The sequence below is a fragment of the Octopus bimaculoides genome, chromosome 6, assembly GCF_046866305.1.
Source record: "Octopus bimaculoides isolate indiv1 chromosome 6, ASM4686630v1, whole genome shotgun sequence".
Taxonomy (NCBI): Eukaryota; Metazoa; Mollusca; class Cephalopoda; order Octopoda; family Octopodidae; genus Octopus; species Octopus bimaculoides.
In genome coordinates, this window is record NC_142933.1 from 11,350,014 (window position 1) to 11,365,013 (window position 15,000).

The following is a 15,000-nucleotide window of genomic DNA, read 5'->3' on the forward strand; positions in this document are numbered from 1 at the left end:
TTTTTTGTTTATGTGTCCTCCTGTTGTTATAAATTCTTCATTACATTAACACTAAACGCACGCATGCTGACACACACATGTGCATACACACACACATAGGTATACACACACACATATTTAATACTCATATATAGATACATATATGTTTGTAAAGAAAGCGAGAGTGAGAGAGAGACAGAGAGAAGGAGGAAGATGCTGACAGGGTTAGTTGATGCGAAATGGGAGAGCGACACGAAGTGATGTTTACAGATTTCTATCTATCTATCGATCTATCTATCTATCTATTTACCTATCTATCTACAATTTTACTTTCCTATTTACCCGCCATCCCTCTTTTTTTTTTCATTTTCGAAAAGAAAATCTCCACAATATTGGCATTTGTCCCCTCTGTGTTCAGCCCTGTGTGACCAATAAAGAAAGTTATCTACATCTAAATGTTTATCTCTCTATCCATCTGTCTGAATATCTATCTATCTATCTATCTATCTATCTATCTATCTATCTATCTATCTATCTATCTATCTATCTATCTATCTATCTGTCTGTCTGTCTTTCTACTTATACACATACATATATGTAGATGCTCTTTTAGTCTTTTACTTGTTTCAGTCATTTGACTGTGGCCATGCTGGAGCACCGCCTTTAGTCGAGCAAATCGACCCCAGGACTTATTCTTTGGAAGCCTAGTACTTATTCTATCCGTCTCGTTCGCCGAACCGGTAAGTTACGGGGACTAAACACCCCAACATCGGTTGTCAAGGGAAACAAACACACAAAGAGACACAAAAACATACACACACGCACGCACACGCACACACACACACACATAGATACATGTAGAAAGTTATCAAGCTACATATATATATATGTGTGTATACATATATATATATATATATATATATATATATATATATATATATATACACACACACACGCACATATATATATATATATATATATATATATATATATATATGTATATATATATATATATATATATATATATATGGGAGAATATACAAAAAATAACAACAGACGAGGACAGGTGGTGTAAATAACAAAAGTAATTATTAGTATGACGCTCGGGAATACGGAAAGTCTTTGACGTTTCGAGCTACGCTCTTCAACAGAAAGAATACGGAGACAAGGAGAAATATATATATATATATACATATATATATGCATATGTGTGTGTATGTGTGTGCATATACATCGTCTATCAAATTCACTCACAAGCCATTGGTCGATGTCCTGGGTTATAACAGAAGACACGTGCCCCGAGGAACTGCGTACTGGGACAGAGCCCGAAACCATGTGGTTGCAAAGCGAGCACCTAAACCAGAGACCCAGGTATGTAAGCCCATGTGTGAACGCGCCCGCGTTTTTATATATACATGTATGTGCGCGTGGGTGTATACGTTTGTGTGTGCTTGTGGGCGCGTGTGTTTAGGTATGTATGCATGTGTGCATCTATATATAGAAACAGAAAAAGAGAAGGAAAGAAAAAATGAAAGAAAGAAGGAGAGAAAGAAAGAAAGAAAGAAAGAAAGAAAGAAAGAAAGAAAGAAAGAAAGAAAGAAAGAAAGAAAGAAAGAAAGAAAGAAAGAAAGAAAGAAAGTGAAGATGAACGAGGAGTCATGCATAGACAGCATCAATAGATAGATAGACAGACAGACGGACGGACAGACAGACGGACAAACAGACAGATAGATAGACAGACGGACACATCAGCAGAGTGTCCGAGAGACAATTAGATAGATAGGTAGATAGATAGATAGATAGATAGATTGATAGACAGACGGGCAAACAAACAGACAGACGAACAAACAGACAGACGAACAAACAGACAAACAGACAAACAGACAAACAGACAGATGGGTGGAGGGACTGACAGAGGGATAAAGTGACAGACCGCGAGATTATCACACAATCTGATAGATAGATAGATAGATAGATAGATAGATAGATAGATAGATAGATAGATAGATAGATAGATAGACAGAGAGACAAATAGATCGAGAGACAAATAGATCGAGAGACAAATAGATCGAGAGACAGACAAGTAAACAGACAAGCGCTACCAGTAGTCTCTGCCTGTGAACACTCGCAATATAAACACATGAAGTACCCAATAAACTCACATGTAAACTTTAAAAAGAGAAGATGAAAGAGAAGAAACACGATTACCTTGGAATATATTTGTACGAGTGCTTCCAGTGTTATGTTGCGTATAATGAATACGTTATTCTTCATCTATTGACGTGCATGTACAAACGTACTACAGTGTATATGCAATGAGCCAGCATGTTGCTGCTGCTGATGTTGCTGTTGCTGTCATTATGTTGCTGCTGCTGCTGCCGCTGCAGCTTTTGGTTGGTTTGTTATCGTTATTGTTTGTGTTGTTTAGCCCCAGGCACAATCTGATCGAGCAGGTAGATAATAAATAGCTTCGCAGCAGTGATCAGCGCTTCTTTTGGACTCTTTGCGTAGGACTATAACTGCCCTTTATATTTTGTTCCCTTCATATATATATACATACATATATATATATAACACATTTGGGTAAAATTTCAGGGAATCTGGTTGCTATTATTAGCATGTCGAACCATCGCGTGGCGGAACTCTATCAGCATGCACTTGAACTCACATAAACACTATTAATGTCACCCTTTCTCGCCCTCTCTCTCTCTCTCTCTCTCTCACTCTCTCTCTCTCTCTCTTACTCTCTTTCTCTCTCTCTCTCTCTCACTCTCTCTCTCTCACTCTCTCTCTCTCACTCTCTTTCTCATCCACATTCTCTCTGTTACTTTTCCATTCTTTCTCTCTCTCTCTCTCTCTCTCTCTCTCTCTCTCTCTCTCTCTCTCTCTCTCTCTCTCTCTCTCCCTCTTTCTTTGTAGGTATGTATGAATTTCTGTGTGTATGTATGTATATATTTATGTATGTATGTATTTATGTATGTATTTATGCATGTGTCTGATGTATGTATGTATGTATGTATGTATCTATCTATCTATCTATCTATCTATTTATCTGTCTGTTTTTTTTTCCTGATCCCTTTTGAATGGAATTTTACTTTTTTTTTCTCATTTTCCCCCTTTTATCGAAATCTGTTAGTCAACTGACAAGTTAACAGGATACAAAAGATAGATAGATAGATAGATAGATAGATAGATAGATAGATAGATAGATAGATAGATACGCAATGATACAGACAGACAGACATACACCCACACACACACACACATACATAAACATATATATATATATATATATATATATATATATATATATATATATAGAGAGAGAGAGAGAGAGAGAGAGAGAGAGAGAGAGAGAGAGAGCGAGAGAGAAGTTTTTCTATTAGCCACACAGGGCCGAACACAGAGGGGACAAAAAACAATGTAGAGCATATCTTTTCGAAATAAGTAGAGATATATATATATATGTATATATATAGGACAGTCTTCACAGCATTCTACAGCGTAATTCATTGGCAAGGCATTGGTCGACCCGGAGCCATAATAGAAGACACATGTCCAAGATGCCGTGCTGAGGTACTGAACCCGAAACCACACATTTGCGAATCAAACTTCTTAACCAACACACCCGCCTCTCCTCATATGTGTAAATGTGTATGTGTGTCTATGTGTGTGTATGCATGTATACACACATGCACACACACACACACACACACATCCATACATGTAATGTAACTTTTCTACTCTAGGCACCTGACCCGAAATTTTGAGGGAGGGGGCCAGTCGATTAGTTCGACCCCCAGTGCGCAACTGGTACTTAATTTTTCAACCCTCAAAGGATGAAAAGCAAAGTTGACCTTGCCGGAAATTGAACTCAGAACGTAAAGACAAACGAAATACCGCTAACCTTTCCGGCAGCTCGCAGCCATACATGTAATGTAACTGACAATCTGGATAAGCTTGGATTTTCAAAAAATAAACCAACAAACTGATTTCCAGATTACAAATATAATCTGTAAGCGGAACAGTAAAAATATGCAAAAGTTTTCTCAAGTTTAAAATGTGGCATTGTTTCTGTTATCTACATTCCAACGATGGATTGAATCTTTGTTAGAAACCAGTTTCTTCCGTAGCAGAAGAATTTGATTAATTAATAGCAGAAGCGAACTACACGTACATGGTGTAATTCAACTCGTGACCGATTAAGACTACTTCATAAACTCAGAAAGTCCATGCAAACCTTTCCGAGAGTTCAAGAAGTACGTGAACGTGAATATGTTTTAAATGGATGAGGATTTGCGCAACACTGAAACTGCATTTTGGCGCAATCAGCTATAAAACCAGTGTCACAACAGGGTTTTGAGGAGATCAGAATGCAATTGAATTTTAGAAGTTCTTTATACGAGTTTGCTGTCTCCTAGAGGGATGTTCTAATGAGAATTAGGGCTCCGTCATGTCATATGGTTCACAGGCTAGAAAACCCATAGCTGCGGCTCAAATAGGTGCTGCTACTCCGACTCAGAAGTCACTATGAGATGGTCCCACATTCCACAAAGCCCTTGGACTCCCATACCAAAGCCCCGTTAGCGAAAAACAGTTTAAAATCATACTCAGGACATACATACAAACATTCATACATGGCTGTGTGGTAAGTAGCTTGCTTACCAACCACATGGTTCCGGGTTCAGTCCCACTGCTTGGCATCTTGGGCAAGTGTCTTCTACTATAGCCTCGGACCGACCAAAGCCTTGTGAGCGGATTTAGTAGATGGGAACTGAAAGAAGCCCGTCGTATATATGTATATATATGTGTGTGTGTGTGTATGTTTGTGTGTCTGTGTTTGTCCCCCTAGCATTGCTTGACAACCGATGCTGGTGTGTTTATGTCCCCGTCAATTAGCGGTTCGGCAAAAGACACCGATAGAATAAGTACTAGGCTTACAAAGAATAAGTCCTGGAGTCGATTTGCTCGACTAAAGGCGGTGCTCCAGCATGGCAACAGTCAAATGACTGAAACAAGTAAAAGAGTACAGAGTAAAGAGTACATACATACATACATACATACATACATACGTATGTGTGTGTTGGTGATTGCAAAAATATGAAATTTTTCCAAGAAATATTCCAATATAAAGTTAAGTAAAGCCTAGGAGACAATGTAATGAATCACAAAAACATTTCTTCATGTCGAATTATTTACTATAATAATACACGTGTGTTTTTCTCCGTCACAACATATGAATGAGAAAGGAAGGGGTAATAGATGAATAAGGAAGGAAGAGGTGATGACAAACTTCGTAGTGGGATAATGGAAGTTCTACGGTGAAAAAGAATCAAAGTGCGTTTCAACTCTGCGTGAGTATATGTGTGTGTATATAAAAGGGAGTCATGTGATTGCGCGCGCGCGCGTCTGTGTGTGTGTGTGTGTGTGTGTGCGCGCAGTGGAAACCGAATGGTGAACATTCAACGCCGAAAAGAAAAATCAAACAGCGTTTCAACTCTCTGTGAGTATATGTGTGTATGTGTGTTCATATACAAGGGAAGTATGTAAATGTTTGTATCTATGCTTATTTTGTACCTTATATATATATATATATATATATATATATATATATATTACTACAATTAGCCGTCTTTTTTGATGGCACAGGTTTCAGCTAGTAATTGTAATATTAGGAATATATTTAACGTGAATGAAAATTATTCTAAAAGAAAACAAGGGAAAGAACTCCGGAATTTCAGCCTACAATGTGAGAAAATTACACGGCATTAAACAAGGTGTTAATATGATCTTTGATATGTATGGTGACAACTCCGGATATGAAGCACAGCCGGTGAAAAGTTACTAATAGCTTGGAACAGTCCAAGAATATAGTTACCGTCGGACAAAAACCTTTCTGAATGAAGAAAAGCATATGTATGTATACTGTATGCGTGTATATATGTATGTATGTATGTATGTATGTATGTATGTATGGATGCATGCATGCATGCATGTATATATAACATATATTTATTATATATATATATCATTAAATATATATATATATATATATTTAATAATATATATATATATATATATATATATATATATATATATATATATATATATATATATATATATATACACACACACACACACACACACATATACGTCTGTACATACATACATACTAAAATAAACTCTGAAATATGTTTGTAAACTCAACTCAATATTTGTGTGTTTATATGTGTGTGTGTGTGTGTGTATGTGTGTGTATTCATCCATGTATGTCTTTATATATATATATATTGAATAGATGTAGATACATATATATATAGAGAGAGAGAGAGAGGATTTTGTATGTATATATATATATATATATATATATATATATATATACATATATATATGCGTGTGTATGTATGCACACATGATAACACTACATAAATAACACTACAGAACTTTATGCGCCACTATGCGTATACACACACACAAACACGCACACACAGAGGAAGAGAGAAAGAGAGAAAATGCGAAAGATAGATAGATAGATAGATAGATAGATAGATAGATAGATAGATAGATAGATAGATAGATAGATAGATTTAAAAAACAGTCATACACCTTACAGCAATGTATCTATAATAAGAATGTAACTATTCATATGATAAATGGATCTAACTAATAAACATTATGTAATAAACAGTTGAAATGGGAGAAGCAGAAGTAGGTTAAGTTGAATTATAATCACCTCTGTAGCTAGTTTGTCTTCTTGTCAAGCTTTCTTGTTCCGTAGTGCCAGTCGGCTATTTTGCCGGTATTCCGATACAAGAAGTTCCAAAGCGACTGTAGTTGGTGAAGCAGCTAAGCTGATGAGTAAAGAAGCGACGGATGTTGACAGATACGAATTTCCATGCGCGCACACACATACATATATCCTCACTGAACTATGTATATGTATATATGTATATGTGTGTGTGTGTGTGTGTGTGTGTGTGTGTGTTTATTTATTTACAGAGCACGCAATCTCACATACGCAGCGCGCGCGCACGCACGGACGTACACGCACGAACGCACGCACACAAACACACACGATTACGTATTTATGTATGTATGTATGTATGTATGTATAAATATATGTGCATGTATATGTACATATATGTATATGTGTATTGATGTGTTTATGTATGTATACGTATGTGTATATAAATATTTAATTTATAATGCTGATGTCAATGAATATTTGTTATCTGTCAGGCCTTCTTGGAGTTTTTGAAGAGTCCAGTTACAGCTTCCTTGAACGTGTCTCTCCACATCCGTAATACAACCACACACGCATATATACACACATATACATACTTATATGTACTTATATATGCATACATTACGTATGCTTATACATGCATACACATACACACGTGCATACTTACACGTACATATGTACGTACATATACACAATCATAGCTACGTCTAACTCCACAAATAAAGATAAGCTTAGAGAAGTCTGAAGTATCAAATGCCTTCACGTCACGTTAGCATAGAAAAACGAAAAACGCAGCGTTAATGTGTGACTACATCACTCTGTGTCTGTCACACTGAGAAAGACTCTCATGATGATATAAATACTAAATGGCTAACATGCGTACGGTTACTGGCAAGAATCCGGCCGTTTGATAAATCATTTGAGCACCCACCCACACTATGACACATATACCAAAGTACACACTCATTAAATGTTGACAGAGAGCTTCAATAAGACATACAACGCATAGAGAAATTTATTAAGACGCTCACTCGTAAACACACACATGCGCATTTGGTGTATGTACGTACGTGTACGGACGCATTGATAGCTGTCTTTTATCTTTTGCTTGTGTCAGTCATTAGACTGCGGCCATGCTGGGGCACCGCCTTGAAGGGTTTTTAGTCGAAGGGATCAACCCCAGTATTGTTTAAAAAAATGTTTAAGCCTGGTATTTTATTCTGTCGGGCTTACATTTTTACATCCCCGCTAAATTGCGAGGATGCAAACAAACCAACACTGTTTTGTCAAGCAGTGGTGGCGGACAGACACAGACATAAATACACACACAGACATGAATACACACACATACAAATATATGTGTGTGTGTGTGTGTGTGTGTGTGTGTGTGTACATTAACACGACGGGATTCTTTTAATTTCCGTCTAGCAAATCCAGTCACAAGGTTTTACACTCGGCCCGAGACTATAAAAGAAGATACTTGAATAAGGTACTACGCAGTGGAACTGAACCTGCAATCATGTGATTAGGAAGCAAGCTTTTTGCCACACGTAGGCCGTTTCGCTTTCTAATAAGCGAGAATATGTTAGAAGGCCTCCAGGAGAAACCTCCAGGACAGCGAAACGACCCACGTTACACTATGAAAACAGCGAAGTTTAGGGGTAAGAGAATGATACTTTGGGGATACATAAAAAGTGATGGTTCAAGAAAGTTGGTTAAAATTTATGGTGACTTGAAGAGTACCAAATACATCCAGTTGCTGAAGGACAATTTGATATCAGACTTGGATGAATGTGAGATTTTTTAGCATGACGGAGCCTCATGCCAGAGATCGCGTGCAGCACAACATATTCTGGCCGATGAAGGTGTTACCGTATTGAAAGATTGTCTAGCTCAGAGCCCTGACTTAAATATCATCGAGCAAATGAGGACAGAACTAAAGAGAAGAGTTCGTCAGACGAATCCAAGCAATCTTAAAGAGTTTTGGGAGCTCAGCCACAGAGAATGGCATCTCATACATGGTGAAGATGGTGAAGGGTTTGTACGCATCTCTTCCCAGGTGCATTGAAGCAATTATTGAAGCTAAGGGAAGCCATACGAAATATCAATAATGTACAGTAACTTCTTGAAATGAGCATTATGTAACAAATTTTCATTATAGACATTTTTGTGTTTTAAAACACTGTATCTTTATTGGTCTATGTAAGGTGACCGAAAACTTTTGCACGGACATTTTTGGTGGTCGTCTCGCATCTTCCCCTCTCATTCAGAACCTCTAACACAAAATATAATGATTAGGTAGGGAAATGACTCCAACAGGGCTGATGTTTTATCTGTAAAAAACGCAATGCGAAACATCAAATTAAAAGTTTGCAGTTAGTACAAATTTACAATAGTTTAAAGTGGCCGAAGACTTTTGCAGGGTACTGTATATATATATATATATATATATATATATATATATATATATATATATATATATATATATATATATATATATATATATTGTAAGATGATAATTAATTTTCGAACGCAGAAACGCCGTTAGAACAGCAGAAATATCGGGTAAATTACCCTTACAAAGCGGAGAAATTTGTCAACAAACACCCATGGGACTCCGGCCAAGTGCGCCACCATTAAGCACGTAGTTATATATATATATATATATATATATATATATATATATATATATATATATATATATATATATATATATATATATATATATATATATATATATATATATATATATATATATATATATATATATATATATATATATATATATATATATATATATATATATATATATATATATATATATATATATATATATATATATATAGCCAACAGGATTAGCATATATATATATAGAATATCGAGCACACATATGCAAGGCATGTGTTATGTTAGTTCGTGTGTAGGCTGCGCTTGTAGGCGTAAGAGAATATATTTTCATCAAAATGCGCCTCGTGTTAAAACACCTGGAAGTTATAGACAACCGAGGTAACTCTTTTCAGCACACCAAATAGAGAGAAGAAATGCATTCAGGATGTAATATTCAATCAGGTAAATCCATTTGGATTAGTATTTCGTGTTCGACTTCTTTACTTTCTATGAAGTGCAAGTGACATTTTGATACGATATCGCATAGCAGAAGGCATGTGATTTACAGTCAAGGCCTTCATGACCAACTACCAGGTGATGAAAATAGGTGTCATTACTCCAGTTCTTTTCCTGAAGATTATTGAATTTGGTAGATATAAGAAGCTATTCACTGACGGGCCTGGTGGAGTGAGGATCAGAAAATATTTAGTTCTGCCACTCTTATGGGCCTTTATGCATGACGTTACCACCAGAGTGAGATCAAGATGCGGTAATAAAAAAAGTCTCCCGGAGTGGGTGGATGAGCAATTTTGGTGATGCCGACTGCACACTGGAAGCAAAAATGTTGTAGTTTACCAATATTGCGTGACCCTGTCATGTAAGATTCTACATTGAAAATGGAGAGGTGATCATTCCAATAATCCGGAAATAAGCAACTAAGGACGTTGGCACTTAATTGCTTATTACCAGACAACTGGAATTTACAGGCACAGTTTTACCACCACCATCATCATCATCATCATTGCCATCGTCGTTGTCATCATCATCATCATTGTCGTCGTCGTCGTCGACATCATCGTCATCGTCATCATCATCATTATCGTCGTCGTCATCATCATCATCATCATCATCATCATCATCATCATCGTCATCATCATCATCATCGTCATCATCGTCATCGTCATCAATCTTAGACATTACTGTCTCGAGTCCTTGGACTCACAGGGCCTGTTACTTGGTTCCTTGGCCTTAAGTGACCGTGATCATGACATTTCCTGTAAAAAAGACATCAGTCTGTCGCAGGGTTGTGTCTCCAGCCAGGCCTTTTGCGATGCTCTTAAAGCCACAAACTTTTCAGCGCCCACCTCATAAACACAGGTGCGAATCTGTATAACTAGTAAATGATGAAAGGCAATACCATTCAATATAATGATGTCGCATTTACAAGTATTTCTTATTGTTTGCTTTTTCTATCAGCTACGACAATCAAAATGGCTGCATGGATAACAGGATAAAGTTTGGTCATAATTGTAAATTATTGAACGGCTGGAGTTAGTCGCTATATAAGATTTGCGGAATGCAGTAATACAGTTTTGTTTAGTCAGCATGCGAAGCAGTATTGTGAATTAAACTTTTAGATAAGTTCAAATAGGTTTGAGGCATATTTGACACGTGCTCCGTGTGCTTACTACATAATTTTTCGAGTCTGGCGGAAACACACTCTGTTGCTAGATAGTCTCAACCGGTTTTCCATAAGAAGGCTATCACTTCCAAAGTTAGGTCAGGGTGCCCCCCCCTCTCTCTCTCTCTCTCTCTTGGTGTCCAGTGCACATGATAGCCAAAGAGTTTGAAATGCATTCATTGGTCCATAGAAAATACTCCGAAATAAAGAAGCGGGATGACAGTCATTTCGAAGTTTCGGCCTCCTACCCTTCGAGGAATTGTCCGAAGAAACTTCAAAATCACTATCGTCTACCTGTAATTAAAAGTACGTAAAAATTACTAATTTTTTCGTGTTTAGTGCTTGCATGTGTTATGACTCGACATAAGAACAAACATTAGTATCTCTCTAAAGAGAATTTTCGCCGCGACAAACTGTAAATCCTGCAGTGAAAATGGCTTTTTAACAATTAAAGTAGGCCTCAGAAACATTTCTACAGAGATAATATTTCTGTTTTTGAAATTAATAGTCATTCTGCAAGAACATGCCTCCCGGAAGCGTAATATAACATTCATCTTAAATGTTATTGTTGTTGTTGAGAAGAAAAATAACTGTTGAGTTTAGTTTTTTAGAGGAAATTATGACAGAGCGAATAGAGAAATATATCGAACATATATCGAAATATATTATTGAAAATAATATATGTATATATATATATATATGTATATATATTATCTAAAATAATATATGTATATATATTATTCTTTCTCTTTACTTGTTTCAGTCATTTAACTGTGGCCATGCTGGAGCACTGCCTTTAGTCGAGCAAATCGACACCAGGACTTATTCTTTGTAAGCCTAGTACTTATTGTATCGGTCTCTTTTGCCGAACTGCTAAGTTACGGGGACGTAAACACACGAGCATCGGTTGTCAAGCAATGTTGGGGGAACAAACACAAACGCACAAGCATATACGCACACATGCACATATACATATACATATATACGACGGACTTCTTTCAGTTTCCGTCTACCAAATCCACTCACAAGGCTTTGGTTGGCCCGTGGCTATAGTAGAAGACACTTGCCCAAGCTGCTACACAGTGGGACTGAACCCGGAACCATGTGACTGGTAAGCAAGTTACTTCCCACACAGCCACTCCTACGCCTATATATATATATATATATATATATATATATATATATATATATATATATATATATATATATATATATATATATATATATATATATATATATATATATATATATATATGTATGTATGTATGTATGTATGTATGTATGTATATGTATATATGTGTGTATATATGTCTAAGAGATTAACGCAGTAGTTGTACTGACAAGTAATATTCGTCGCCGCTTTAACATGGCTGTCCGTTCGAGCGGACTCTACTGCGATTTTTTAGCCCCAAGAGGACATCTCCATTGGCCGATTAACGACGCACAACCGCATCCGATAAAACTGTGAGCAAGGCAGCGAACTCCTACTATCTTCTAGCGACGGGACCATTAGACCAGTCTTGGTTTCGTGCTGTTTCTGCGACTCCTCAGTACACCTGGTCTGTAAATATGGTAGCGTCTGTTAGAGATGATGGCGTGCTGAAACGAGCTGCTATCATCTCTAGCAGACGAGGCGGCCAGTCCTGAGGAGTAGCAGAAATAGCCCGAAACCAGGACTGGTCTACTGGTCCCGTCGTTAGGAGATGGTAGGAGTTCTTCCTCCTTGCTCGCAATTTTATCAGATACATCTGCGCATCGTTAACGAGCGAGATGAAATGCCCTCTTGAGCCTTGTGCATACCCGCAATTGTCAAAGAACTAATTGTGAAATAGTCAATATAGAAAATAGGTAACTAGTGGAATCACCCGCGTTTATATGCAAAAGGAGTCAAAGAATTTTGAAGCAAGACCTGGATGGTACTTCGGATTCAAGACATGCGTAATTTAGTACTTCAGAGATCGAAGATTGTACAAAAGCTTCCTGCTAATCTTGTTGATACGACGACGATAAACAATGATTTCTCAGAATTTTAATGAACATTATGTTGGAAATGTTTGAGATTTACCATATAATTGTAATTTAAAGCCAAATTAAGTTTCTACACGAGTCTTCTACGCATATATAGAGCTTTGGAATTAATTGGCATGTCTTTTCTTTCACAGTATTTATGATTTTCGTTTTCCCATTTACAGCTTTAAACTGGATTGGATTGCCTCATTAACAATAAAATGATAACACTGCAATATAATCATGTGATGAGAGTGACTTGGACTAACGTAGACGAACCAGTTTGATAGACACGAGTAAAGCTGCAATCACACATATTAATAGAACCTATATTGAATTAACACGGCGTGTGTTCTAGAGCATACCATGGATAATTATTGGTATTAATTACTGTAACTCATAAGACGGTGAGCTGGTAGAATCATTAACAGCCGGACAAAATTCTTATCGACAATTCGTCCGTCTTTACGTTCAGAGTACGAATCCCGGTGTGACTGACTATGCTTTTTATCCTCTCGGAGTGAGTAAAATAAGTAACAGTTGAGTGCTGGGGGTCAATGTAATTGACTTACCCGCTACCCTGAAATTGCTGGTCTTGCACCCAAATTTGAAACCAGCAACTGTAAACTGTTTTCAGTTCTTCATTTAACAGATTGCGTTTTTAATGCTATCCCCTCAAAAATACAGTTATTTATGTAAAGATACTAATGCTATAGTTGTTTAGCCAGTGCTAAATCACTAGAACTCACCCACAATAAAATTACCAGAAAGATCGTAGAAATATCCTAACACAGTCGCAATCGTAGATACGCAACTAACAATTTTCCGATGATGTTTAGCACCAATATTTAACAACCTATGCTGTAAAAAGCACATGCATTATCCTTAATGAAAGTAATTTCAAGGCCCGGTACACACAACACGTCCTGTTGAAGCATTTAGATGTGCCGAAGTTAATCAGGAACTTAAACGTTGTTTGTGGAAAAAAACAACCCCTCTTTCAATACAATTGTCGAGGAAGCAAATATATGTCTCCTCATATCCACTTACAAAGTCCTTCAAACTTCCAATTTTCGAATATGACCCTGATCTGGAAGCATTTCAAGTACAGCTAATATAATGCTTCCTCGCTCATTCGCAGAGATATACCATGTGTGGGAGGAGGAGCAGTGTAGACAATTTCGACAATTTGGACCTTTGTTCTGTGTTACAATTCAAAAGCGAATAGCCTTTAAAAACATATTCTGACTTGAACTGACATGAGCTGCAAGTTATAAAATAAAACCGAAAATTCCATATGAGAATGAGTCAGAGTATACAAGCAGCAGATAATATAAACAGAACTAAGGAAAACCCTACTCAGGAAATATTTAGACAAACCACCACCACCACCACCACCCCACACACACACAGAAATCTTGAGAGGAAGTAGCTAGTCGATACCAGGATCGATAAAATACTTGAATTGTAATTTATTTTATCGATGCTGGAGAGATGAAAGACGAGTTGACCGACGACATTTGAATGCTGAAGGAATAGCATGAGGAAATTTTTCCGGCGTTCCAACGATTCTGCAGCATCCCTTATATAATGAGACAGAAATAATTAGGATACGTAGCATTAACTATACTAACATTAATAATGACAAATCACAAATCGAATGAAACCGCCAAACTCAAACGAAAAATAGCATTGTAACATAACTTATACTATTTTAACTTATTTTTACTGAAATTGATCTTTACATAATCCTTTCTGCTATAGGCACAGGACCTGATATTTTGGGGGAGGAGGTAAGTTAATTACAGTGGTCCCAGTACTTAGCTGGTACTTAATTTATCGATCCCGAAAGGATGAAAGGCAAAGTCAACCGCAGCGGAATTTGATCTCAGAACGTAGCGGCAGACGAAATACCGATAAGCATTTTGCCTGGCGTGCTAACGTTTCTGCTAGCTCGTCGCCTTGTTGATCTTTACAGAAT

The 15,000-nt window shown here is 37.0% G+C and overlaps 1 protein-coding gene across 6 annotated transcripts in view; it reads right to left on the bottom strand.

Moving 5' to 3' along the window:
• Positions 1–7,649, bottom strand: part of LOC106871985 (FMRFamide receptor) — a 335,494-nt gene extending 327,845 nt beyond the window's left edge. For 3 of the 6 annotated variants that reach the window (XM_014918781.3, XM_014918778.3, XM_014918776.3), the window contains exon 1: positions 2,188–2,745. The gene's annotated coding sequence lies outside the window, so the exon portion shown is untranslated. Of the gene's footprint in view, positions 1–2,187; positions 2,746–6,712 lie in introns of those variants that run through there. The other 3 variants (XM_014918777.3, XM_052969027.2, XM_014918779.3) reach the window with 3 other exon arrangements.
• Between the last annotated feature and the right edge of the window lie 7,351 nt (positions 7,650–15,000).